Below are 12,055 nucleotides of genomic sequence, written 5' to 3'. Positions count from 1 at the left end.
CTAAATATATATATTCATAGTAACTTAATTATTCTGTTCATTTGTTTACATTTTTAATTTCAATTGATTAAATTGTATTTTATTATTTCAACCTATTATATATATTTTTGTTTATATATATATATATATATATATATATATATATATATATATATATATATATATATATATGTGTGTGTGTGTGTGTGTATATATATATATATATGTATATATATATATATGTATATATATATACACACTTATTTATGTATCTAAATATATATACTCATATATATATTGTGACGCCCCGTACTAAATCATCATGTACGGACCATCATCAACAGGATCATTACAAGGTTAAGTACTATATGCGTTTTCAAAACAGAGTTTACATTCATAAATAGAAGTGACGTCATAACATACGTCAATTGTTTTACAAATCAAAAGTATGCTTCGCTAAGTAGAAGCATTAAATAAGTGTACGTGACCGTAATGGTCGTTACATAACATAAGTTCATAAGTAAAAAGTTTGAATGCAACATAAGTAGTCATGCGATAACAACTCTAGGTAGCGGGTTCTACAGCACGACTAGTAAGATAGCGTAAGCGACTTCAAGCACCTGAGAAAATACATGCTTAAAAAGGTCAACACAAAGGTTGGTGAGCTATAGTTTAAGTATAACAGTAATGTAAGTAGGCCACGAGATTTCAGTGCTACAACGAGCGTTTCAAAAGTATGTAAAAGTATATGCTTAACCGTGGGCACCCGGTAACTAACTTAACGTTTAATGTACCCCCTTAAAGTGCACTTGGCAAGTGCGTATAACCTCGAAGTATTAAACACTCGTTAAATGCTAGCGCTACTAGCCCGAGTGGGGATGTCAAACCCTATGGATCCATATCTAAGATTCGCGTTCACGGTTCAAAAACCAATGATTAAACGTTACCGAGCTGAAGGGAATGTTTCTGCCGTTATATAACCCACACATATATAAAGTTTAAGTACTCATGCCTAGTATGTAAAACATAAAATCCGCATGTATTCTCAGTTCCCAAAATAAGTTAAAGTAAAAAGGGAATGCTATAACTCACAATGATTAGTAGTAATGGTAAGGTAGTAGTCGGGAAAATGGTGTGCAAGTAACGGTCCAAACGTCCTCAACCTAAGTCAAATAGCACTAAGTCAATAAGTCGTCTCAAAAGGTTTACAAGTACGTAATTAAGGTCATAAGGGTCATCATCAATCATCATTAAACAAAAGGTAACAAGTAAGACTCGTTTATGAAAGTCGTTTAAAACAAAGGCTGACTTCGGTCAGTCACCACGGCCTCTACCCTTACTGAATTAAGGTGAGACCAGTGGTCATGGCTCCGTCTATGAGTCCCTTAAGTGTGGTAAAATTTACAGAAGCAAACTCGTCTTGGTTTGACCGTGGCGACGGTCTAAGTGCGAGTAGGTCAGAAATTTCTGCACAACGTTAAAGGACATGGTAACGATCGGAGGGCCATAAATCCTAAACCGTAACTCGGATTAAGACGAGTCCTATATGAAAAGTTATCTACTCGAAAAGTTCTATCTAAAAATCAAGGTTAGAACAGCCCAGGTCTACTGGTCTGTTCCAGAAGCATCAGGTCAGTAGGTTTTGGACAGAACAGTGGGTTTTGGAGAGTTCCGGTTGTCTCGGTGCTTGATGTTCATCACGGTTCTCATCCTTGATGCGTATAGCTTCAAGTGTACAACTCGTTGATGTGTTAACATCATTTTGACCAAGGTTTGTCCATCATAACTCAAGTGCAAGTGTTGTAAGTGTTTGATGAACCAAGGTTACATGTAAGTTTATGAACAAGTTCATGAACACTAAGAAAGATCACAACCAAGTGTTGGATCCATGATACTTGCACCAAAGTGTAAGCTCTTGTTGGTTTCATGTCCTTGTTCAAATGTGTAGTAAGCAACTAACAATAAGAAATAAAGAAAATGAATGATAAGCCTAAACCAACCATGAAGGTGGTATTCTAGTAACATACAACAAACAAGAACACAAGTAACAATTATAAAGATTATAAACTTTAAATCTTTTGAAACAAAATATGTAGAACATAACTAGATAGCTTATGTTCTTGATGTTCTTGTAAAATACAAGATATAAATGGAGAATCAAACTAAAAAGTTTGTTCTTGTAACTTAGTAAAGAAAGACATGTAATTAAGTAATAATAACAAGTAATCAAGACAAGTAAATAATCTTTAACAAGAACAAGTAATAACAACCAAGATTGATGATGATTATGGGTCTCATGGCCACGGTTTGCAAGAGAAAAAAAAAAGAGAGAAAAAACTCTTCAAGTTGCTTACAAATTAGAGAGAAAAAGGAGAGAAACTTGAGAGGAAATTGTGTGTGTTTTGAGAGAATGAAACAAGGATGAGTGTAATGAAAAAAATGAAAGCAAAAGACCTCTCTAAAGGCTTCAAATTTTCGGCCAGCAGCATTTGGGGAGTGGATGGAAGTATTTGATGGTCACTAGCATGTAAAGAGTTTAAAAGTTGGTTAAAGAGTGGGGTTACATGGGGATTATGGCAACTAGATTCCATTTCTAAGCAACTAACTAGTTCCATGTCCTAAATGATACTTACACTTGCAAGAGTTGGGCTAATTAATCCAAAATATGAGTAGGGTGGGCTTACACTAGTCCATTAACTCTTAAAAGGCCCAAGTTGTAAGTAGTTTACAAGTAATCCAATAAAAGTCCAAGTTAAGCCCAAGTAACTAACTAAAGGTCTTAGTTAATTAAAATGATTAATAAAATTAATCATGAATATAAATAATACTTGAAAATATTATTCGTGCAAGTTCCGGGTGTCACAAAGACGTTTCGGGCATTTAAAGTTCAAGTACGGGCAATTAAAGCAACATGTAAATGTAATAACATACATTCTTTTAATCAAGCGTATTAATAATAATAATTATTAATAAATAACGTTGGAAAAACTAGGGTCGTTACATTACCCACCTGTTAAAGAAAATTTCGTCCCGAAATTTAAGCTGAAGTAGATGGAGGAGTCGGGAAAAGATGAGGATATTTCCGCATCATTTGATCATCTCGTTCCCAAGTAAACTCAGGTCCTCGTTTGGCATTCCATCGTACTCGTACAATCGGAATCTTGTTGCGTTTCAAAGTTTTGATCTCACGATCCATAATCTCAACAGGTTCCTCCACAAAGTGGAGTTTGTCATCAATAGTAAGTTCTTCCAATGGTATGATGAGTTCGGGTGCAGCAAGACACTTCTTTAAGTTTGACACATGGAAGGTAGGATGAACTGAGCTCAATTGTGCTGGTAGATCCAAACGGTATGCAACTGGTCCAACACGTTCCAAGATCTCGAATGGACCAATGTATCGTGGGTTCAACTTTCCACGTTTTCCAAAACGGATCACACCTTTCCAAGGTGCAACCTTCAACATTACACGATCACCAACATTAAATTCAAAGTCTTTCCGTTTAAGATCGGCATAGCTCTTTTGGCGATCACGGGCAGTCTTAAGTCTAGCTTGGATCTGAGCAATCTTCTCCGTGGTTTCGTGAACTACCTCGGGTCCGGTGATTTGCTTTTCGCCTACATCGGCCCAACAAATAGGAGATCGGCACTTACGACCATACAATGCTTCAAAAGGTGCAGCATTAATGCTTGAGTGATAACTGTTATTGTACGAGAATTCGGCGAGTGGCAAATGCCTTTCCCAGGCCTTTCCAAAATCAATGACACATGCACGCAGCATGTCCTCCAAGGTCTGAATCGTTCGTTCACTTTGCCCGTCAGTCTGAGGATGATAAGCAGTACTCATGTCAAGATGAGTTCCCATGGCTTCTTGCAAAGAACGCCAAAATCTGGAAGCAAAACGGGGATCGCGATCGGAGATGATTGATAAAGGTACACCATGACGAGATACAACCTCTTTGATGTACAGCTGAGCAAGTCTTTCCATTGTATCAGTTTCCTTCATCGCTAGGAAGTGTGCAGATTTGGTGAGGCGGTCAACAATAACCCAAATAGTATCGCATCCGCCCACTGTCTTCGGCAGCTTAGTAATGAAATCCATTGTGATCCTTTCCCACTTCCATTGTGGGATTTCCGGCTGTTGAAGTAACCCAGAAGGTCTCTGATGCTCGGCTTTAACCTTCGAGCAAGTCAAACACTTACCAACATAAGTCGCAACGTCCTTCTTAAGATTCGGCCACCAATACTGTTCTTTAAGGTCGTGGTACATCTTACCTGTACCGGGGTGAATCGAATATCTCGATTTGTGTGCTTCATCAAGTATCAGGCTTCGTAGATCTCCATAGTAAGGTACCCAAATTCTTCCGGCATAACATCGGAGTCCAGACTCTCTAACCTCGAATCGAGAGACAAGTATGTTCAAATGCTCGTGAGATATGTTCTCCTCCTTGAGAGCCTCAACTTGGGCTACTCTGATCTGGTTGTTGAGGTTCGAATGGATGGTGATGTTCAGAGCCCTAACACGGAGAGGTGCAGTCCTCTCCTTTCGGCTTAAAGCGTCAGCTACAACATTGGCCTTGCCAGGGTGATAACGGAGTTCACAATCGTAGTCGTTGAGCGTCTCGATCCATCGACGCTGTCTCATATTCAATTGCTTCTGATCGAAGATGTGCTGGAGACTCTTGTGATCGGTGAAGATAGTGCTCTTAGTTCCATACAAATAATGTCTCCACAATTTGAGTGCAAAGACAACGGCTCCAAGTTCAAGATCATGTGTAGTGTAGTTCCGCTCGTGAATCTTCAATTGGCGGGAGGCATAGGCAATAACCTTTGATCGTTGCATCAGTACACAACCAAAACCACTCTTCGATGCATCGCAATAAACAACAAAGTCGTCGCTGCCTTCAGGAAGTGATAGGATAGGTGCGGAGGTTAACTTCTTCTTCAAAGTTTGGAATGCTGATTCGTGTGTGGGTTCCCAAATGAACTTCTTGCCCTTGTGAGTCAGTGCGGTCAAAGGACGCGCAATCAGAGAAAATCCTTCGATAAACCTTCGATAATAACCGGCGAGACCTAGAAATTGACGAATATGCGTTGGAGTAGTGGGGGTCTCCCACTTGCTGATGGCTTCAATCTTGGCGGGATCAACTTTGATACCCTGGTCGCTCACAACATGACCCAAAAACTGTACTTCCTTCAACCAAAATTCGCACTTGGAGAATTTGGCGTAAAGTTGCTCTTGTCTTAAGAGTTCAAGCACTAGCCGAAGGTGTTGCTCATGTTCTTCTTCGCTCTTAGAGTAGATGAGGATATCATCTATGAAGACGATAACAAACTTATCCAAGTAAGGCTTGCAGACACGATTCATGAGATCCATGAACACGGCAGGGGCATTTGTCAAACCGAATGGCATCACGAGGAACTCATAATGACCATAACGGGTCCTGAATGCAGTTTTCATCACGTCACTTTCCTTCACCCTCAGCTGGTGATATCCGGATCGCAAATCGATCTTTGAATAAACGCTCGATCCTTGTAGTTGATCAAAAAGATCATCAATTCGTGGAAGAGGATATCGATTCTTGATAGTCAATTTGTTGAGTTCACGGTAGTCGATACACATACGGAAGGATCCATCCTTCTTCTTCACAAACAACACAGGTGCGCCCCAAGGCGAGAAGCTTGGTTGGATAAACCCTCGATCTAATAGCTCTTGTAGTTGACTCTGTAATTCTTGCATCTCGGAAGGTGCGAGTCTATAAGGTGCGCGAGCTACAGGTGCAGCTCCTGGCACTAAGTCAATCTGAAACTCTACTGCTCTCTGCGGCGGTAATCCAGGCAATTCCTCTGGGAAGACATCAGAAAATTCGTTCACAATTCGAACGTCGTTCACGTTCTTCACCTCAGTTTCTACCGCTTTCACATGTGCTAGGACAGCAAAGCGTCCCTTCTTCATAATCTTTTGCGCTTTCACGCAACTAATGAGATTCAACTTCGAGGTACATCTCTCTCCATAGATAACCAGTGGTTCACCATCTCCTTGTGGTATGCGAAGTGCTTTATCTCCACAGATAACATCGGCCTTTATCTTGCTCAACCAATCCATACCGACGATCACGTCAAAACTTCCCAGTTTGATAGGTATCAAATCAATTTCGAAATCTGCACCAGCTATGTTGATAATAGCTCCACGACTAATATGGTCAACCTTTTCAAGTTTTCCATTGGCGACCTCGACAAGCATACTTTCCTTCAAAGGAACTAACGACCAATCTAACTTATCACAAAAATGTCTACACACATAGCTCCTATCGGCACCAGTATCAAATAGGACAGAAGCTAAAAGATTGTTGATCTTGAATATACCTGTCACCAAGTCGGGGTTGTCGCGAGCGTCCCTTGCATTAACGTTGAAGGCTCTAGCACGTGGTGGTCCGCCATCCTTATGCTTGTTAGGACACTCGTTTCTGAAATGGCCCGTCTTTCCACATTCATAACACTTCTTAGGCCCATTGTTGTTGTGGTTTGGCTTCACATTCAAAGTGGTAACCTTGCAATCCTTGCCAACATGTCCAGATCGTTGGCACTTCTCACAGATAACATTGCAATACCCAGTGTGGTGCTTGTAGCACCTATTGCATTGTGGTAAGGTTCCTTTGTAGTTCGGATTGGTGCGGTTGTTGTTGTTGGGGTTGGTGTTGTTGTTGTGCATGTTGTTGTTTTGCCTGAACCCTTCATGTCGTTTTGCCGGGTTTTGATCATAGTTCCTACCCCTGTTGTTGTTGTGGTTGTTGTCCCATTTCCTCTTTTCACCACTAACAGTTTCAAACTTAGCCTTCTCCGGCTCGTCCAGGATGATTTGATTCAAGAGAGTATGCGCCATGCGCATTGCTTCGGGAACACTTGGTGGCTTGGATGAGGTAACATTACCCTTGATGGACTTAGGAAGTCCCGAGAAGTATTTCTCCAAACGCTTAAATTCGGGGGTGACCATGGTTGGACACATAAGAGCCAATTCCAAAAACCTACGGTTGTAGTTGTTAAGGTCGTTCCCTACGGTTTTCAATTGCATAAATTCGATTTCCATCTTTTGAATCTCGGTTCTCGGACAGTATTCCTCGATCATAGCACATTTAAATTCTTCCCAAGGCGTAGCATACGCCTCATCAATTCCTTTCGCTTGGGCCATGGTATTCCACCATGTGAGCGCGCCATCAGACAGCGTGCAAGATGCAAATTTCGTTTTGTTAGCCTCAGAACAATTGCTAACCCTGAATACCGATTCCAACTTTTCGAACCATCTGGTGAGACCGACGGGTCCCTCAGTGCCACTGAAGTAGTGTGGCTTGCAGTTTTGAAATTCCTTGTAAGTACACCCATCTCGGACGACAGGTGGATTGACAGGCGGTGGTGGTGGAACTTGGGGTTGTCTTTCAGCTAGTGCAGCAGCGACTCGCTCGTTAATCATTTCCTCAATTTGTGCCGCGGTGGGGATAGATCTCCCGTTGGCCATGATGTTCTATACAAACATTTTGACTCAAGTCAAAATCCATTATGCAAATAATAATAGTACATTATATAACAACCAACATGAAAATAGCACAACACATGTTGATTAAATAACGCAAGCAGATATAGGTACCACAAAACCATGAGATGATAACGTAAATAGAACACTTGCGCAAGAAGTAAGCAACACAAATTCCATTCATTAATGATAATAAGTTCATACATTACAATAAGTTCGTGCATTACATATGTGAAATATGAAATTACAAAAGAGATTACAATACAGAATCTAGTACAAAGTCCTACGGCGATGGTGGGTACAAAATGTCCAAAACATGAGCCAACTGCTCCTCGAGCTCAGTAACTCGAGTCTGGAGAATCTCAATCTCCCGCCTCATTTCCTCATTAGAGGAAGGTGATGGGGCAGGTGGTGCAGGCGGTGCAGGTGGAGCCGGTGGTGCTGAAGTGGATGGTCCGGCTCTGGGTGGAGACGGTAATATCTGTGGATCGGCGGGGTACGGCACCAGCCGTTTACGTGCAGTGATCCTACGACGCCGACCATAAGCGTCAGTGACAGTACGACCAGGAATTATGCCAGCGAAGCGATACCGCTTCTTCGGCGGGGTAGAAGGTGCCTGAATCGGTCGGTCAGCGGGATCCTCCTCATCACTGGAGTCGTCAGATGAGGTGTCGTCTGAAGAAGCATCGGTGGAAGAACCGTCGTCTGAATCATGCGGTGGTGGCGCGGGTGGCTCAACATATCCGAAAGCGGCCAACATCTGTCGGTGTCGGCCTGGCGTAATCACGGCTAAGTGGCCGTCGGCAGTGCGTCGGCAAGGTGTGCGCCAGTGATTACGGAAGGGTCCTTCCCCGAACTCCGCGGGGATCTCCATGCCACCAATGCGAGCCAGTTGCCTCAGGGGTCTGGAAGAAGACGCCGGGATAGGCACACTAGAGCTAGCTCCAGAACTAGAGGCTCCGGGGTCGCCAGTGGGTGTCGGGGCCGGAATGTCGGCAGCAGCAGCAGCAGCAACAGGTGCAGCAGTGGGTGGAACAACGGGGCCTGAGCCGCTCGGGATGTCAGTAGGTGGAACGTCCGACATCTGAACAAGGAAAAATAAATTTTCCATGTCAGTATGTCATAAAGCAAGCAAATAATAGGCCAACAGTTTAAATCATGTATAACAATAAGCAGCATGGCAATATCAGTAATCGTACGAAACTAGCATGCAATCGAAAGCAAGTAATAGCATGCAGTAGTGAAATCATGTAGTAGCATACGGCATATAGCAGTAACAGTAAGCAGCAGCATGCAGTAAGTTCAGCGGAAACAAGTAAACTAACAAGTTGTAGATTAGCCCTATTAGTGAATCCTACTCGGGTCGGTCTTAGACTCACTAATGCATCCTAATCCCCTACAACCAATGCTCTGATACCAAATGTGACGCCCCGTACTAAATCATCATGTACGGACCATCATCAACAGGATCATTACAAGGTTAAGTACTATATGCGTTTTCAAAACAGAGTTTACATTCATAAATAGAAGTGACGTCATAACATACGTCAATTGTTTTACAAATCAAAAGTATGCTTCGCTAAGTAGAAGCATTAAATAAGTGTACGTGACCATAATGGTCGTTACATAACATAAGTTCATAAGTAAAAAGTTTGAATGCAACATAAGTAGTCATGCGATAACAACTCTAGGCAGCGGGTTCTACAGCACGACTAGTAAGATAGCGGAAGCGACTTCAAGCACCTGAGAAAATACATGCTTAAAAAGGTCAACACAAAGGTTGGTGAGCTATAGTTTAAGTATAACAGTAATGTAAGTAGGCCACGAGATTTCAGTGCTACAACGAGTGTTTCAAAAGTATGTAAAAGTATATGCTTAACCGTGGGCACCCGGTAACTAACTTAACGTTTAATGTACCCCCTTAAAGTGCACTTGGCAAGTGCGTATAACCTCGAAGTATTAAACACTCGTTAAATGCTAGCGCTACTAGCCCGAGTGGGGATGTCAAACCCTATGGATCCATATCTAAGATTCGCGTTCACGGTTCAAAAACCAATGATTAAACGTTACCGAGCTGAAGGGAATGTTTCTGCCGTTATATAACCCACACATATATAAAGTTTAAGTACTCGTGCCTAGTATGTAAAACATAAAATCCGCATGTATTCTCAGTTCCCAAAATAAGTTAAAGTAAAAAGGGAATGCTATAACTCACAATGATTAGTAGTAATGGTAAGGTAGTAGTCGGGAAAATGGTGTGCAAGTAACGGTCCAAACGTCCTCAACCTAAGTCAAATAGCACTAAGTCAATAAGTCGTCTCAAAAGGTTTACAAGTACGTAATTAAGGTCATAAGGGTCATCATCAATCATCATTAAACAAAAGGTAACAAGTAAGACTCGTTTATGAAAGTCGTTTAAAACAAAGGCTGACTTCGGTCAGTCACCACGGCCTCTACCCTTACTGAATTAAGGTGAGACCAGTGGTCATGGCTCCGTCTATGAGTCCCTTAAGTGTGGTAAAATTTACAGAAGCAAACTCGTCTTGGTTTGACCGTGGCGACGGTCTAAGTGAGAGTAGGTCAGAAATTTCTGCACAACGTTAAAGGACATGGTAACGATCGGAGGGCCATAAATCCTAAACCGTAACTCGGATTAAGACGAGTCCTATATGAAAAGTTATCTACTCGAAAAGTTCTATCTAAAAATCAAGGTTAGAACAGCCCAGGTCTACTGGTCTGTTCCAGAAGCATCAGGTCAGTAGGTTTTGGACAGAACAGTGGGTTTTGGAGAGTTCCGGTTGTCTCGGTGCTTGATGTTCATCACGGTTCTCATCCTTGATGCGTATAGCTTCAAGTGTACAACTCGTTGATGTGTTAACATCATTTTGACCAAGGTTTGTCCATCATAACTCAAGTGCAAGTGTTGTAAGTGTTTGATGAACCAAGGTTACATGTAAGTTTATGAACAAGTTCATGAACACTAAGAAAGATCACAACCAAGTGTTGGATCCATGATACTTGCACCAAAGTGTAAGCTCTTGTTGGTTTCATGTCCTTGTTCAAATGTGTAGTAAGCAACTAACAATAAGAAATAAAGAAAATGAATGATAAGCCTAAACCAACCATGAAGGTGGTATTCTAGTAACATACAACAAACAAGAACACAAGTAACAATTATAAAGATTATAAACTTTAAATCTTTTGAAACAAAATATGTAGAACATAACTAGATAGCTTATGTTCTTGATGTTCTTGTAAAATACAAGATATAAATGGAGAATCAAACTAAAAAGTTTGTTCTTGTAACTTAGTAAAGAAAGACATGTAATTAAGTAATAATAACAAGTAATCAAGACAAGTAAATAATCTTTAACAAGAACAAGTAATAACAACCAAGATTGATGATGATTATGGGTCTCATGGCCACGGTTTGCAAGAGAAAAAAAAAAGAGAGAAAAAACTCTTCAAGTTGCTTACAAATTAGAGAGAAAAAGGAGAGAAACTTGAGAGGAAATTGTGTGTGTTTTGAGAGAATGAAACAAGGATGAGTGTAATGAAAAAAATGAAAGCAAAAGACCTCTCTAAAGGCTTCAAATTTTCGGCCAGTAGCATTTGGGGAGTGGATGGAAGTATTTGATGGTCACTAGCATGTAAAGAGTTTAAAAGTTGGTTAAAGAGTGGGGTTACATGGGGATTATGGCAACTAGATTCCATTTCTAAGCAACTAACTAGTTCCATGTCCTAAATGATACTTACACTTGCAAGAGTTGGGCTAATTAATCCAAAATATGAGTAGGGTGGGCTTACACTAGTCCATTAACTCTTAAAAGGCCCAAGTTGTAAGTAGTTTACAAGTAATCCAATAAAAGTCCAAGTTAAGCCCAAGTAACTAACTAAAGGTCTTAGTTAATTAAAATGATTAATAAAATTAATCATGAATGTAAATAATACTTGAAAATATTATTCGTGCAAGTTCCGGGTGTCACAAAGACGTTTCGGGCATTTAAAGTTCAAGTACGGGCAATTAAAGCAACATGTAAATGTAATAACATACATTCTTTTAATCAAGCGTATTAATAATAATAATTATTAATAAATAACGTTGGAAAAACCAGGGTCGTTACATATATATATATATATATATATATATATATATATATATATATATATATATATATATATATATATATATATATATATATATACACACACACACTTATTTATGTATCTAAATATATTTATTTGTAACTAATTGTTCGTGAATCATCAGGAATATTTAAGGTCAAATTCATTCATGAAAAATAATTCCAACATTTTGAGACTCGGTTTAATAGACTTTGCTTATCGTGCCGGAATCATTAACAGATTAAGTTTAAATTTAGTCAGAAATTTCTGGGTCGTCACAGTACCTACCCGTTAAAGAAATTTCATTCCGAAATTTGAGTGGGGTCGTCATAACTAACAATAAGAATATTTTCACGACGAATATGAGTTGATAAATAGAGTTTTATCATTATTGAGTAATATGAATAAATTTGATTATTCGAAGAG

Source organism: Rutidosis leptorrhynchoides, chromosome 9 (assembly GCF_046630445.1).
Source record: "Rutidosis leptorrhynchoides isolate AG116_Rl617_1_P2 chromosome 9, CSIRO_AGI_Rlap_v1, whole genome shotgun sequence".
NCBI classification, from domain to species: domain Eukaryota; kingdom Viridiplantae; phylum Streptophyta; class Magnoliopsida; order Asterales; family Asteraceae; genus Rutidosis; species Rutidosis leptorrhynchoides.
This window is presented reverse-complemented; position numbering follows the sequence as displayed.